Raw genomic sequence first — 17,161 nt, 5'->3', positions numbered from 1 at the left:
CTGTGAGGGTGGTGGGACACTGGAAGAGGTTGCCCAGAGAGGCTGTGGCTGCCTCATCCCTGGAATTGTTCAAGGCCAGGTTGGATGGGGCTTTGAGCAACCTGGTCTAGTGGAAGGTGTCCCTGCCCATGGCAGGGGGGTTGGAACTAGATGATCTTTAAGGTCCCTTCCAACCCAAACCATTCTATATTAAAAGGAATAGTCTAATTTCATCAAGGCATGCTATGCAAGAGCAACTAGAAGCAGTTTTAAGCATTTATACAGTATTTGAGGGAGGATGTAAGAAGTAAGAGCTATTGTGTCAGATGGCTATCATTTTTGCTATCTGTGAAACAATCTTAATAAATGAAACAAGCAAAATTAATTTATCTAGTGAGATGTATTTGGTCCTACTAAATCCAGGTTCAGAGTAGCAGTATCTGACATCTGACATAAAGTGCAAAGTCTTAGTTTAAAGAGACACTGGTAGTGAATAAAGATGCCTTCATTACCTTCAGATTTCAGTTAGGATACTGACTTCCAGTGGACTACTGCCAACCTTCAGCAGGTTTTGTGGGCCATCAAGCACTCTGTCATCTCTGCTTACTAAAACCAGTGCTCAGTACATACAGCTCTACACACCAGTTCCCTACATCCCACTTTGACCACACTCCTGAGTTCTCTAGACCAATGGCTTCAGTAATCATTACAGGGAAAGTACTAAGTGAAAAAATAAAATTAAAAAAACAACAACAACATAAAAAAAGGCAAACCTATACCTCCTGCAAAAAGTCATCTGATAAGATTCTGAATTCAAATCAAGTAAATGCTATGGGGGAGATGAGGGTGGTGCCTTCACTTCCATCTTCCAGCAGTCTACCAGAAAATGCTTTGGCTGCTTCTCATTTCTTGCATTTATTTTTGAAATTAAACAGCAATTTTTGATTCAAGGATAGCACTCTTTAGGATTCCTGTGCTTGACAGCTACAAGAAATCTTTTCCTTCCATCAAGATTGTGTGAAGTGATTGGTTTGTAAAAATTTGTAAAATATTATCACTGTATTGATTACACCACCATGCCACTTGGAACACTGAAAGCAATTCTGTATCTAAGAACAACAGAAAGATTAAAAGACATGACGAACAGGACAAAATAAACTGCACTGTTGAACAACCCCAAATCTACACTGATATTCACCCATCTCCCACTACTGCATTATTCAAACATCCTGGTATATGTACTTATATGGTAGTTGGAACAAATCTGTTTTCTAACATCATGTGGGACATTGAGGCCATAAAATATATTGAAAATAAGTAGTAATATTTTAAAGTAATAATGAACTCTGGATCATACCAACTGAATCTGTTTGGCATAAGAATGAAAAAATTCTTACTGCTGTTAAAAAACCTCTTTGAAGTAGAATGGAGGAAAGTTTTCCAGAACTGGGGAGTTAAATCTTTCACTGTGCTGTCTAATCAGCAGCACAACTGAGTAAGAGAGCAATTCCAGTTCATTCTCCATTCCAAGATCTCCTCGCCAGGGTAACTGTATGGGTTTTGGCTGGCAAGCAGTTACAACAGTAACTCAAACTTTCATATACTATTGTTAAACAAAACCAGACTAGCTAAATTTACCAATGTCATCTTTTTATTGATCCAAAGGAATCAGGGAAGGAGGAAAAAAAGTTGTGAAACCCATGAAATTTATAAATGGGAATAAGCACAGGCAATCATGGTACACAAGTTTTGTGGACATACCAGGGACTTCAAAAAATTATAAAAAGTCAAACAATTGAAACTGTCAAAAATCTCAAAAACACATACTTAAAAAAATATCAACAGCAGCACTCAAGTGGTATTCTTTATCGCCATGGATAAGCATCACATTAAAGTGACTTTTAAGAAAGCTTTTTCATTTATCCTAACAAGCACAGAAAAGAAACAACCATTGTCTTAGAAGAAGAGGAAGTAGTTGTACATTGCTGAAGCTACAAAGTAAGTATGATTACAAAAAAAGCATTTACTTGCTTATTGAGAGAACTGTATTCACAGCATTGGTTATAAGATAAGCACCAAAGGTATTTTAGGTGGGACACATACCAAGTATATCTGTAAGATTAATTGTCGTCTGGAGCATGGGAATATAGAGATAAATGTATACTTCAGCCAGAGAAGACGTTTTCAATGACAAAGATCTCTCTCTCACATATTAGATTCCCTTAAAAAGCTAACTTGAGAAACAGAATTACAATGATGCACTTAAAATTAGAGTTTGGCTTTACTTGGGACTTGTTTTAAATATTTAATACTGACAATCATCAGAGATGGAATAAATAGAGTATTTAGTACTTTACAAGTGCCTGATGTCAGATCCTTCTTTTAAACTGTCTGCCCATTTAAGCTTACTTAATCAGAAATTGACTGTCAGCATTCAAGCTAATAGGTTCTGATTTCCTGTGTGTTGTTGACCAGATAAGGTATCAGTTACCATTTAAGACCAGTGACACCAATTTTTCTTCAATCACATACAATCTACAACTACTCAGACCATCTTTCAGGTAGCTGACAGAATAAGCCTGGGGCCCACTCAAGCTTTTCAATTAAGGTAGTCAAAGCAGAACTGCAAGAAAGACTCCAAGCCATGAACCAGCAACCAAGAAAAATTTGGTTAAGAATTGCCATGGAGTTCATCCATGCTAAAGTACCCTGGAAGGTATAGATAGGAAGCAGTATTAACCGTTTCTGTAGTACCCTCCAGCACTGCTACAGCTGAGATAGCAGCACCCAATGAAGTCCATGACTTCAAAGAAAAAACATTAACATACAAGTGTACTTTCAGACTTTTAAATTGCTCTCCCACATAGCCCAAAAGACAAAGATTGTGTTTGTTCTGCAATACTATACACTAGGCTTTTGTGGACTACTCATGTAAGCTCATCAATGCAATCCTCAAACATCCATCTTCCGTCCACAATTGTGTTCACCCTCAACAAAACAAGTCTAAAATTTAACGGAGCAGTTCTCCAGAATTCTGACACTATCAATAAACTTACATTAAGAAATCTAAAATAATAATAGCAAGGCCCTTTCATGAATATTCCCAATATAAGGAAGAATGCTGGGATGCTCCCACATGAAGTTCACAATGCCTAAGTATTCACATACAAAAATGACAAGGTTTCCTTGCTTTATCCCTCCCTCCCCACCCAAAGGAACTAATTTAAAAAATTGATATAAAATGTGGTAAGGCTATCATGAAGCACTAATGTTTATCTGAGCTTTGCAGTGAAGTGAAAGCAGTGTACTGCTTCCCTGAGACCAGAAAAAACAGAATGTAATAATGTTTTTATAATAGTAACTTGATTATTTAAATTTTGGCACCTTGAATAAAGTTTACTTTTATGTATACATTAATTTTTATTAATTAAAAACATTTTTGATAGGTTAAACAATCTCTTGGTTACACATACATACAAAGAAGTTCCAGTTTTCTTAAACTTCATGATACATGTTTGAGAAAGTTGTATAAACAAAAGAGAAACCTCCTATCACCTGTCTACAAGATGACATTTCACTATTACACATGAGAAGCAAGGCCATATTGAAATTAAAATTACAAGGAATTAAGTTTTCTTTAGAAGGCTTTCTTACCAAGCCCAAATTTACAGCATGGTTTTCAAACATCTTGATTTGCAGACTTTATTTTTAATTTTAAAATTATACCTTTGTACAGAAAAGCCTTGCTTTTCTTATTTTTACAGAACTTGTGAAATATAACAAAGCTATAAACCCTGGAGAAACATGTAGGCCCCTGGTTCAGGAGTACCTGTTCTAGAACATAAAACCAATAGAGTCAAATATCAACATCCACTCCCCCCCCCCCCTTATTTTTTTAAGGTGTTTTCCATCAGTAAGCAGATTTGGAGACAAATAGTATAACTTATGTGAATGCATTTCATTCATTTATTTGACCCTTGAAATCTTTAGCACAGAAGTCCACTGCCAACAACATACTCAAGTGAAAGCACTTCCTTGTAACAACTATTGTTTTTCTACATTTCTCAGCACGCCTCCCTAAAAAAATAATATGCCCAAGTGCTACCATTCCGAAGCCATTTGAAATAAGTGAAAGCCTGATTACAAATATTTTGCTTATATTCCCCTACTTCCTAGTTGTCACTATCACCACCGCCTGATCAGCAAGAACAATCACTATTAGGAATTGGTGAGTATGATTCAGGCAGCAGTGGAATTGAAAACATTTTTGCATTTTATTTAAAACAGCTCAAGAGAAACTTCAGTCCTGAATAGCAGAGATTTTATTCAATTATCCCTACATGATTTTGTTTTTGTAAAGTGAAGAAGTATTGGAGCTTTAATTTTCAGTTTCACAGGTTATTAGCACTGTCCTTGTAATTTATTTATTCTGTTTGTTTGTTTTTGGTTTTTTTGAAGAAAGGTCTTGCAGGGCAAGTTAAAGCTCTATGAGAAAAGCATGTAAACTGTGTCAGTCCCTGGTATGAGTGTCTCATTTATGAAGGGATCATAAAATGAATGTACTTAATCTTAAATTTGGTTGCTGCCAATACATTAAACATTTTAAAAATCCACATGTTAAGCAGAGAGCCTACTCACAAAGCCCTATGTGCAGAACAGTATTTCTGTAGTTCTGTCAAGTTTCAAAACCAAGACAGAAGAGCTTTGGATGTTGCTGCAAGCATATCTCATGTATCCTTCCCTACAAGAAAACTTGAACGCGAATACTGTTTTAATGCACAGAGGTGTTTTATCTATTACCAGTACCTGCCTATGTATTAAGCTTTAACACTGTCCCTCAGCAATGTTGGATTTCAGATAGTTTCAATGCAATTAATTCACAATCAACACTGCAAAGACAAAAGGTAGGAAAATGTAGTCTTGCTTACAGCCACGCTTACCTGCTCTAGACGGATACAACAACATTGCAGCCCTTGTCTCCTAGAGCAGACCAGTTTTCAACTTACCACCCAACACGGTTAGTGCAACCGATGTAACACAAAATTCAGCATTGGGTGGAATGTGCAAACATGCAGTTAGACTAGAAGTCCGTGCTACTGTAAAATGCCATCCTTAAAATTTAATTCAAGTATTAATGAGAAAATGCAGTTACAGCAGTGTGTGACAGGCATTTAGACTCATGAAGACTGCTGTGCTCCCCTTTTCAGGGAAGAAGCACAGCTAGAGATGATATATTGTCAAGCGTAGAGCTAGCTACTACACGAAAGCAGCAGATTTCAAACTGAGGCCTCAGTTGAAAGCTGTGGTTTCAATGCAGTTCAGTCCAAAATAACTACTTCCTGATGGCAACTTTTAAATTCAACTTCCTAAAGTTCAATTTATCAAGAAATACTAATGTTAGGCTATTAAGAAAAAACGCTGTGTAATTAATCTTTTAAAACCTGTCATACATAAACACAAGATGCAACATTTTCCCTAGTTAGCTCACCAGAAAACACAGAATCAATTACATAGCAATGTTGAATTTTAACTCAAAAACACAAGTAAAGTTGACAATTTTATTTTTAATATTCCAACTAAAGGATATACTCATACAACAAAAGGGAAATTGGACATGTAAAGTCTAATCTATAGGCCAGAGTTGAACTAGATCATAAAACAGAAAAATCAGAAGTACTGCATATTTTTTTGCAACATAAATCAGCTCACAGCAGGCTGCAACAAGGTTCTAAACCCTTTCAATCCACTAGCAGTATGTGACAGAGATATTGTTATTTTAGCATTATAATGTGGTCTTTAAAAAAAGCTGAACTGAATCCCAGAGAATGCTATCAAACTGAAAGTCATGTGGAACATTTGTAAAACTGGACATTCAGCGATATTACTGAAAATTTTTTCCATGGGACAACACAGAAAAAGTAAAAATTGCAAGTTTTTTATTTCTTTACTAAGCAGCCTTCAAAATTTATGAGGAAAGAAATGCAAAAAAGTTGAAACAGTTTTTCAGAGTATTAATCTAAAAGCAAACTCAGTAATGCAAGACATTCAGATTTCATTTCTTACCACTTCCCCATCTGCCATTCCATATCCATCAAAGAAAAGCCAAGCTAGTGCTGCTGTGGGTACTTCAAGTTTTTCAGTTTGGTTATGGATCTAAATTTCAGCCATAAACACTTAAGTTTTATAGAACAAGATGCTTTTAAGCATGAAAAAATACACTGAGTATTAAAAAAAAAAAATCAAACAGCAAAGAAACCATAAAATACTTATATGCAAGTAGGATCTTGAATTTGCTGCTAGAATACTCTTAGATCAAGTACTAACATTAGAACTAGAGCGGTAACAAGCCTAGAAACACATTAGGTAATTTAAATACCTAGGCTCTGAATAAACAGCTATATATGCCACTACAGAGGAAGAAGGGGCCAAAAGTTGTCCTAACTTGGGTAAGTAACCTGTTGAAACAGTTCCATATACCATCTTCCTAGCAGCAATGTCAGTTTGAGGAGTTCCTACTCCCCACCTCGATTATTCATTTCTGTTCCTCCCTACTGATGTGGATCTGACTTAAAAAAAAACAACCAAACCCCAAATACCACACATTTTGAAACTCGAAGTTGGAGAAGAAAAAATGGAAAACTGTGAACTAGATTTGATTTTGATCTCCAATCCAATTCATAACATGGTCCTGCAATAATTTCCCAGGAAAACAGACAGGATGGCATTTCTGATGAACAAGCTTCAGTCAGTCTTTTAAGACATAATAGTAAGGTCTTCCATTTTCACAGTACACATGCACTGTAATATAGATTTATTCCAGTAGACAAGATGCCCTACATGCAGCACTGGAATCTACCACACTGGAAACTACAGTTTCATAGGATGAAGAAAGTTTTATTATTAAAATGAAGCTGCAGAAGTAGGAACTACAGCCCCCAAAATCTGAAGTCTATTCTCCTTCAGCCTGAATTTACTGAGCAAGGTAGCAGGGGTTATGACCTGCACCCACGAGATTAGATGTATTGGAAAGCTTAACACTCTGAAAACAATTAATACTACTTTCTTTTGTTTTTCTCTTCAAGAGGTTACTCCCAAAAACTAACTACTTCCTTTGTTTCCTATTTATGGTAGGAAGAAAAAGCTACGTTTTCAGGACAGAAAGGAGGCATGGCAGTATGACTCAAAGGTAAATGTAAGAATAGAGCTTACAGGCAACTGTAGATTGTGCATTGACAAGGCTCCCAGCTGCATAGTCTATCACTCCACATGATCTCCCCATAAAAGCACCTTTATAAGACCAAACCAGAAGTCCACCTAGCCCAGTATGCTACGTCAAGCAGCAACTACCTATGCATGCTGTGGTAAAACTACAGGAACAACCACGAAGGAACTCCTACCCCTAGATTCTTCCCCATGTTCACCAGCAATGTGTGGCTTCACGGAGGAATGGGAGGAGGATGCCGCCACATTAATTTGCCCAACTGATTTTTGATCTGCTGTAAGTTTTCATCTGCTTGTTTGTATGTAGACTGCACTCTAGAAATCAAAGGCATGTCATGTGAAACGACCTGAGATGTTTAAAAGAAGTTGAGCTGACCTCAGGGAAAAAGAAATAATCATGTTTACTCAGCACACCGTAATACTAAAAAAAAAAAGGCAAGATGACAGCTGTAATTAATTGTAGTACAGAAGGTTACATGAGATACATGTTAGAGGTAAATGCACATTGTTTATATCAATTTATGTGCCACCTTTGTGTACAAATGTAGGTCAGGGAACAAAACCCACTGTTAGAAAACAGAAAAATTGAAGGCCTAGGAATATAGTAACTTAAAAAAGAACTCCCATAAAAACACCCCCCACACACCCCCTTGAGGTCCCTGCTTTCTTTTAAAATCCTGAGGCAAGTTGAAAAAAGTTGTAATCAAACACTAAAAGAAGCTGTCAATGCAAGCAGACATTCAACAAACAGATCTGTCAGCATTACCACGTACATACTGCCCAGAAGAGGAGAGGAAGGCAGGCAAGTTCCATTTCACGAAGGCTTTCCCTGGGCTAACTATACTAGCAATGAAGTCTCAGAAATAAGGTCCGATTGAACCACGGCTTGTGTTAAAAAATGACTTGTAAGTCATACCTCAACAAATCAGGAGACAATTATCAATTACTACAAACTATAAAAAAAGTGTTCAGTTACATCAGTTTCCTCACAAACAGTGAAGCTAAAACAGAAACACTGTGTGTTTGTATCTTGGAACATGTTCTTAGGGATCTCAGCAGTTCTTCCTGCTCTGGGTATTGAAGTTTCTGACAAAAAGTCTGTAATTTCCTGCTTTGCAAAACTAACAAAACGACTGTCACTTTTTCAATCTCTAACAGGCAGACAGGAACAGATTACTGTACCTCGACGCTGGTAATGTTTCATTAGCACAGTAAAAGTGGTACCTCAGCTATGAAGGAAAGCTGGCAGCTGAATTACAGATAAACAAAACCTAAACCCCTCAAATTCCTGGAGGCATCAACAACAAAAAGGCAATCTCTTCCCGAGGCCTAGACAGAACAAGACCAGGCATTAGTCAAGAAAGATGCATTTTCATGCTCTCTCTGAAAAATAAATACAAAAAGGACAGAAATTTCAATACATGCATTAAAGTTATATTTGACTTAACATAGATGGCATGAAGAAAAAGGTAGTTGCTAATGGAAGTTAAAGAAGGCTTCATAAGGACTCCTCCCCTTGCAGAAATGGGAATGAAAAAACATTTTACAGGAGTCTGCATGCTTTCAGTTTCTCTTATCTCGCTAAGAAAAAAAATCCTTCTCTCTCCTGTTGCAGCACACAAAAATCTCTCTGAAACTCAGTTCATGGGAGGCAGAAATCTGGAAAACAGAAGTTAGTTTCAAGTGTGGTTCTAACATCTGAGCATGTTTTATGAAGCTATTTCTTTCCTACAGATCATTACATTCAAAAAATCAAAATGCTTGGGCAATGTAGAAATACAGCTATTTGTTTCAACAATTATAAAAAGGGAGACAAAACGTCTGTGACAAACAGTCTTGCATTACTTTTGCACTGAATTGTTATGAACAGCACAGTACACAGTTGACTGAATTTAAAGTACGTAGTAATAAAATAAACTTAGTAGATATGATCAGCACAGAACTGAATTTTACTGTACTATACGATCCATCACAATTCAGCTTCCCCTTAGACGACTTAAGTAATGAACAATTTACTATGACAGAGCCATTCAGAATGCAACAGGAAGCATTTTGCTAGAGATCAGACTTTTTTCTTGCGCTACAGAATACACTCACTGGGACTGTTCTTTGCAGTAAGCGTTTGGTTATTTCGAATCAAGTCCACAGCAAACTCACCATCCGCTAAAGATACAGCTGCATGAGGTAAGCTAAAAAGGAAGTACAAGGCACTTGTTATCTGCAATTTATCTCAGAAGACTTTTACAGTAGTATTTTTAAAAGTTCATCTAGGAGCAACAAACTCAGATCTGCCTTTTTTTTTAATTAGGGAGAGTTGTTTTACAGTTCACAAAATGCAAATATTTCTTATAAAATTATTCTCTTTACAGCAAAAGAAATCTTGTGTCATTTACATATAATAAATACATCTAGTTGAAAGTGGTACAGTAAAGAAAACACTACCTAATTTAGGAGATGTTACTACGTAAATAGCAGCTGGCTATTCCATCTGCAACATAGCAGCTCCAGCTTCACAGTGCATTGAGAGCTACTTGCATATCCACAGGATATGGGTATCTCTTATCCATAGGATAGTATACCATACTCTCTCCTCAGTCCAGAACCCAATAAGCAAAGCAAGGTGTTCATATCTATGTAACAGCATTAGCGTACAAGCAATGTTCTTGCTGTTAAGAAAGCAGAGCATGAAATCTAACCTATGCATGTAAGTGTTGCCAACAAAAATTATGATCAATGGTGAAGCAAGTTAGTTATCTGGAGTTTTATTTTAGTTTACTCAATCAAATTATCTGTAGTTTTTCTCCCTTATGAAGGGCAGTAGAATTCAAATGTATGAGAATAAGCAAAAAAGGTCTATGTCTAATTTAACACAATTCACAAGTGCCACTAGTGGCTGGGGGGTTGGGGGGGTGGGAGGGTGGAGTGCTGGTGTGGGGGAGGAACAGTCATCCTTGTCTTAATCTTTTCCTGGTTTCATGTGTTCTCCAGTTACTACAAGCAAACAAGATGATATTCCACTGTATACCCCTGCAGTGCTTCACAAATTGATTTGATCATTAAAAGCAACACTTCTAGTGCAAAACATACTGAAACATAGTGTTAACTTGCCATCAGATCAAAAGACATTAGAACTATGCTGGTATTAATTGCAGCCCCACAAATCAATCAAGCAATCCTATCTAAGCAAGCAAGCAAGCAATTAACACTAAATCTAGAAGAAAAAAATGCAAACAAAAAAGTCTTGAAACAATATCAGAGAACGTTAAAAGAAATCACTCCAATATCTATATCCCCCCTGCCTCAAAAACACCCCCAAACAACCCCAAACCAACTTATATATTCTTGCCTTACACTTTATTCCATGTATTCATATATCTGATAACTGTCACTTGTGCCAGAGGTATGTGCCCAAGTTTGCTGGTAAACTGCTTACTTATTAATAGGCAATGAAATAAATTGAGACAAAAGACTGAAGCACTGTTTTTCCATGAAGTGCTTAAAATCAGACATGACAATGATCCTTTGAGACTATTTAGGCATTTTTGTATAGTAATTACTGATAGAGGCAATTACATCATACTATCATAATTATTACACTTTTCCTCATTCTCATGAGCTGGAACTGCACTACTGGGCCATATTTCACTTGTGAAACCAACCTACGCAACAGGCCTGAAAGGCATCCTTACTTCTGCTTGGTGCAAAATTTTCCCAACACTGACCATGTTGCTGTCTGGGAGCAAGAGAGATCTGCTTCAATTTTCTTCCCCTTTTATTGGGAATAAAGCATTTCAAAGATTAAAAAAAGGAGTAAATACTAGATTGAATTTGTGGAACAAGTTTAAATTATAACTTCTATATTTGTTTCCCACCTTTTTAAACCATTACTCTTTAAAAGCGGCTTCCAGTTTTCTCACTTTATAGAAAATCCTGTGTAGTGTTTTTATGCCAGTGTATCTAGGACACCTTTCTAACTCACGTATGAAATGCAGTGTAAATGGTTATCTGACAGAAGATTTCATACCAATCTGCAGGTTAAGATTTGTGCATCTGCAATGAAAGCAAACTGCATAATTCTACAATTTTGCTGATTTTAAAACCTTAAGAAAATATCACAGAAAATAATAAAAGTATTTTGCAGGACTTCCTTGGTAGCAGACACTGTTCAAAAATATTTCATAAATTTAAGGGGTTTTAGACAACAGTATTAGACCTAGATATTGGTGTAATTAAAGAAGAATATGCACTTTATTTTTTAATCTTATGTTTAAAAGCCATCTATATAATTTTGCACCTACAAGAACAGCTTTATTTAAATTAGCATTCCTTGGGTGTCTGTGCTTTCAGGAAAAAAGCCAAAATCAGAAACCCACCTCCCAAAACCTAGTACAGAACCTAAATTACAGAAATATTTTTTCCTTAACTTTCACCCTACTGTTAACTCCCAAAGAACAACAAATGCAGAATACTTGAAACATATGCGTACAATGAAGGCAAACCCAGAAGAATAAATGCCATAAATGCCATAAAGGCCATAAATGACAACATTGAACCAGCTCCCGAGTTCCAGTAAAGTTAAAACCTGTCTCTTTTCCTCTCCACATCCCACTGTCAGACACAAATCCCTACCAACACAGACTATAAGTTCTGAGGCTGGCTGAGAAACAATTTTCTTACAAAAGGTCCAAAAGCCTGATCATTTGCAAGTGTTGGCATTTCACTCTGGGACTAAGCTGTAAGAGAGTTCCTCAGTCACTTCACAGCATTAAATTCACCGAGAGACTCTGTCTGCACTGCTGTTTTAACAGGAATTTCTGAAACTAATGCATACCTTCCTGCAGTAAGTTTTTACTCCAAATTATTACCAGTTTCTCATGAAAATTCTCCAGTAGTTTTGAGCACCATGGTACCCTAAAGTAAGAAAGGCACTAAGTAAATCTGTGCTTTCAATTGTGTCTTAATCTGGTTTCCGGAGCTCTTCCAGTTAATTTTATTTCAGTGGTCTAAGGGAAGGTTAAACTAACACTGACTGAATCTTGTATTTCTGTTCAAAACCATCTCATAGTTTCTTCATGCAACAACAAATTCTGGTCCATTAAAATGACAACCTTAAAAAGCTTTATTGGTTTTCAAAATTGGTGGATAAAAGCCAGCTAGTCTCTCTTCAGAAACATTGAACAAAAAGCACCTCAAGCAAGTTATGTATTTTAAGAAAACTAAAATTCTGGCATTATTCTCAGAAGATTCTTAACCACTTCCAACTTCAAACTAATAATGCAAATAATGTTTAATATTGTGCACTCAATCCTAAAAATGTCAGAATACACCACATCACTTTGAGCAAACTGGCTGATAAATTACTCTTCTGTTAATTTGTTCCCACTGCCAGCTTAAGAAAAAGAGAGCATTACATTTCTGAAGAAGGTGAAAGACTACCAGTGACTGCTGTTCTGGATGGTTCCCCTCTTTGCCTTCCCATTACAAAAGCTTTCCAATTCATATGGAAGTATCTACAGGAGCAATTTGGTTTTCTAAAGAAATGCCAAGCCTCCCAAAACTGTTACCAAATTTAGGCTTCACATTTAAGTAACTAATTCTATATTTCAGCTGTATTTAAAATCCAACCTTCACTTTCTGCATAAGCAATTCTAATCAAAGAGGGCACAGTAAAGAAGAACAGAAGATGCATTCATCTCCAGAAAACACATAAATCAAATACCGACAAGAGAAATTCAGAACTATTAATTAAAATTTTAAAAGAATTTGAGTAACTCAAGTCGGGGTTTTTGTATGAACATTCAGACAGAAGTATATCAATCTAGAAAGCAGCAACAGAAGACAAGAATATGTTTTAAAACTCCAATATAAAAAAAACACTCAATAAGGGATATGACAGTTACTTTGGAAAAAAAAAAAGCCTAATCACAAGGAAAATGAGACTACAATGAACAAGAATGCAACTGGATACAAAAAACATGAAGAAATTGCTAACTAGAAGTTCTGGTATGTTTTGTGATCCTATTCAAGAACCAGCATGTACTTAAGGCACAGGTGAGGCCCAACTCACCTAATCCTTTTTTGAATTTTGGATTTGATGAAGCACAACTCATTTCTGTTTGAACCAATTTCTGTAATTCTCTGTACGCTCAGTTAGGTTAAAGTATCTTCACATTGTAAAAATCTAAACTTGCACAGCTCAAAAGACTGTTTATCCTTGTGGCTTTATTTTTTTTTCCTTCCTTTTGAAGCAAGCTATTAGTTGCTCACTCTTTGTACTAGACTCATTAGATCAATCTACAATTTTTAAACTGACTTCATGTATTTGCAAGCAGCCAAAACTGTCCTACTCAAAATTAAGTGAAATGAAAGTGAAGAGCTAATTATCTTCAAGAACACTCATTCTTATTTGGAAAGATCAAATTGTCAAATCTGCCTTATAAAGCTTTCCTCCAGAAGTTTCACAGGGTTTCTTTGCAGAAAGTCGTAAGTGAAATCTCATTAAGTTGCATGTTGTCCACACTTCCACAATCGCTTCGAGGATTTAAAATCAGAATCTATATAAAAATCAGTAGTAACCTAAAGCAGAGTGGGTTGTTGGTTTTGTTGTTTGTTTTTGTTTTGTTTTTTTAATGCAACACTTTTAAAGATAAGAAACACAAAACACAAACTAGGACTGTGACTTGAAGCAGTAAAAGAAATAGTCATAAAAATGTGGGAAATAAGAGTGCAACGTTTCACTGAACCAACTTAAGAAAGGAGAATTATCCCCCGTGTTACAGAAGAAATATGTTTCACCCAGAGGAAATCAATAACAACTGAATCTGAAGTAGTTCCCTGAGGTGCCACGAAGAAAGCTTTTACTCATCAGTTGTGCTTCAGTATATAAAAGGATAAAGCAGCAACAAATTAAACAGGTGATTGCCAAGCAGTCTGACCAGCAAGGCAGCTGTACTAGTTAATAGTCCCATTTGTGACCACCTTGCTGTGTTATGACTCCTCTGAACAGACTTTCAGCCTTAGTTAAAAACAACTTGTGTTAACATGACATAGTAAGAATCTATCCCAGAATTTCTCTGATTATTACAAATTGATAATCCAATTTAATTTTCTCTACTTTGCTACACCATGTAAGTTTTACTTCGAAAGAATGAAAAAAGTGGGGAAAAAATCCACTCCTCTTACAACTCTGGAAGGTGCTCTAGTTTAATGGCATTGCCACATATTAAGAGATTACAAAAGGAATCTTGTGGCAGATCAATGCGTGATCAGATGTCTTACAAGTTTAACTACCATCACTGAAACACATTTGCTGATTTTAAGGTCAACGAAAAGCATACTATTCTGAAAGACCTTTAGAAGACAATGTCTAAGAAAAGGGGATGTAAAAAGCATTTGCTTTAACACTCTGATAAGTTCCTTACTAAATTTTAATACAATATTCAAAGATTAAGCAAACATCTGTGATCATTAAACATGTCAGACTCATTTTACTTCTTACCATGAGGGCTTGTATCGCAGTAGCAGCCTCTCAAAGATGGGACAGTAAACTGAGAAAGCAGTCTCACTTTAAACACATGTGTAAGTGCTTTTTAAGTAACTATGAAACTACATCACATATATAAAAGACCAGAAAAAAAAACTTGTTTCCAGGAAATACTGGTGGAACTATAGGTAGGAGAGAGCCTATGTGTGAAAGCAGTCATGCCCTTGTGTCTTACTAATGGACTCTTTATGGAAATACTTTTCTCAACAAGTTAATCTTATACTAGGTACTGGAAGTGACCTGGCTGTGAACTAGAAGCTGAAGACTGATGTCACCCATTGAATTAACTGCTACAGTAAACTGACAGGCGATCTGTGACTAGGGTGACGGAGCCACAAGTCCATGCAGACATCAGAAGGAAGACGTGCACTTGAAATGGAGCTGGAACAAGGCTGACTTCAGCTCAGATTGCACAGGACCAGCAAAGAACACACTGTCACATAATCCTGTCCTGGAGACCTAAAGGCATTTGCATAGTCAGCTTCAGTCATATTTCTAACAACAAATACTACGTGAACATTCAGATGCAGGACCCAAACTGTATCTCTTCAAACACTGCAGACAGGGTAGGTCAACACTTTCAGCAGACAGCCTTCCCAGCCACTTGCTTAATACATCTGGGTCAAGCATTAGCCAGCCAGCCACACATCTACACAAAGCTAGAAGCAAACTGCTCTACAAAGACAGAATAGCACAGTTCTCAATTCTTATACCCTGACTGCCCATTTGCAGTTTCTGAAGGACTAATGTAGTTAAACTGAAAGAGTTAAACATCTTAAACCCTTTAAGTATAGATTATTTTAATGACTGCAAATAAGTATACAGTCTAAAAAATCCTTATCAAAAGTCGCCGTGGTAAGAACCAGCTACACTAACCACTTCCCTTGTGAGAGCCAGCTTTATCCCCTCCCAGTTATAAAAACATGCCATTTATTTGAACATGGAAAGGGAGTAACAGTGCTAGACCCATATTGTCTCATTTCCCATTTCCTTTTAGGTATCAAAATGCAGACCTTGTCACAATAAGGCTCAGAAACGCAATGAAGCAGACATTGGGCCTTCAGGAGAGAAAGTGAGATGTTGGGTCTCTAAAGAGAACTTAGGGAAGAAGGAAAAGAGCAAGTTCTACATAGTATTTTTTATTTTCCAAAAGTGATTGTAAAGAAAGCTGAAGAAAGATTGGATAGCCTGTTGCTGACAAATGCCAAAACCTTACCCAATTATAACTACAATGAAAACCTAGACTGCATTTATGCTTATGCACTAATTATTGGTGGTTTCAAGCAAGAAAAAAAAAAGTTAAAATTTCTTTAGGGCAAAATCCATAGGCCTGCTTTGTGCCTCCATCAAATCATAAATTTATTTGTCATCGTGTTTGCTGCACAAGGAAGTGTTTTGAAATCTGGAGGCAATGGTGTCTTCTCCCCCAGAGATTAACTGAAAATACTTAGTGGAAAAAAGAGCCTGTCCTTGTCAAGGTACCAGCTCCTCTAACGCAAGCTTTGTTCTCCCCACAGAGGGGAGACAGAGCACAGCTGGTCTCAACTAGTATAACCAGCAGAGCCCTTTTGCACAGATGACATTTCACAGATCTGAAAATGCTGCATTGGCTTTGTTCCAATCCAGTTTACCTACTGACTAGTTGTCTAAATCAGGGAGATGTGTAGCCCCTTTTGGCTCTACAATCAGAGAAACTTAATGTTCATTTTGTACCAATGGTAACCAGAGAAGGTAAATTTGTTCCGTAGTCTCTCCCTTACAAACATTAATTGTAACAGAGCTGAATTATTTCCCAATAAGCCAGAAGAAGCAAACTGAGTATTTTTTCAAAATCTTATGGCTCCTTAAGTATAGCTATTCATAGTTCAAAAGCTCCTAAGTATATTAAAGAAAAAAAAAAAGAAAAAAGGAAAAACAATCATATTTTTCTTACTTTTGACAACTTTCACTGTTACATCCTTTGAATGGCATTTTAATCATGGCAGAAACTTACCATTTTTAGATATTTCACAAATCAGCATGGCCTAGGCAGAATCAACCTAAGAGTCCTACACATACGTAAATTGAAATACATTTGTATGTCAAGATTCTGTTAGAACCAGGAGGTCTTGCAGTTTGTAACACAAACTACACTACCAGATCTTGCATCTTTCTTTTTCCCCAAGCTCTATAGGCATCTGTTGCCTGAAGCATCAGAAGACAGTCCACCTTGCTAACCTTATGAGTCCCATACCAAGTTTTACGTAGCTGAGGGCCACAAGATGCACAGCACTTACCTAGTCATTGTGAATACAAACAGGTTTTATGCTAGGATCGCCCTGCTGCCATTAGATTGACAGAGCTGACAAGCAGAGAAGCTTCACTTGGAACACTGCAAGAGTCACGTGTAACTCCAAGGTGGGCATAGTGGTAATTTGG

At 36.7% G+C, this 17,161-nt stretch overlaps 1 protein-coding gene across 4 annotated transcripts in view; it reads right to left on the bottom strand.

The window, feature by feature from the left end:
• Positions 1-17,161, bottom strand: part of MAP3K1 (mitogen-activated protein kinase kinase kinase 1) — a 63,365-nt gene that overhangs the window by 33,780 nt on the left and 12,424 nt on the right. Inside the window, exon 1 of one of the 4 annotated variants that reach the window (XM_069777070.1) lies at positions 8,383-8,487. The exons of the other annotated variants lie outside the window; for them this stretch is intronic. The gene's annotated coding sequence lies outside the window, so the exon portion shown is untranslated. Of the gene's footprint in view, positions 1-8,382; positions 8,488-17,161 lie in introns of those variants that run through there. 4 annotated transcript variants of the gene reach the window in all.

The sequence above is a fragment of the Haliaeetus albicilla genome, chromosome Z, assembly GCF_947461875.1.
Source record: "Haliaeetus albicilla chromosome Z, bHalAlb1.1, whole genome shotgun sequence".
Taxonomy (NCBI): Eukaryota; Metazoa; Chordata; class Aves; order Accipitriformes; family Accipitridae; genus Haliaeetus; species Haliaeetus albicilla.
Note: the sequence above shows the minus strand (reverse complement) of the source record. Positions and strands in the feature narration are given on the sequence as shown.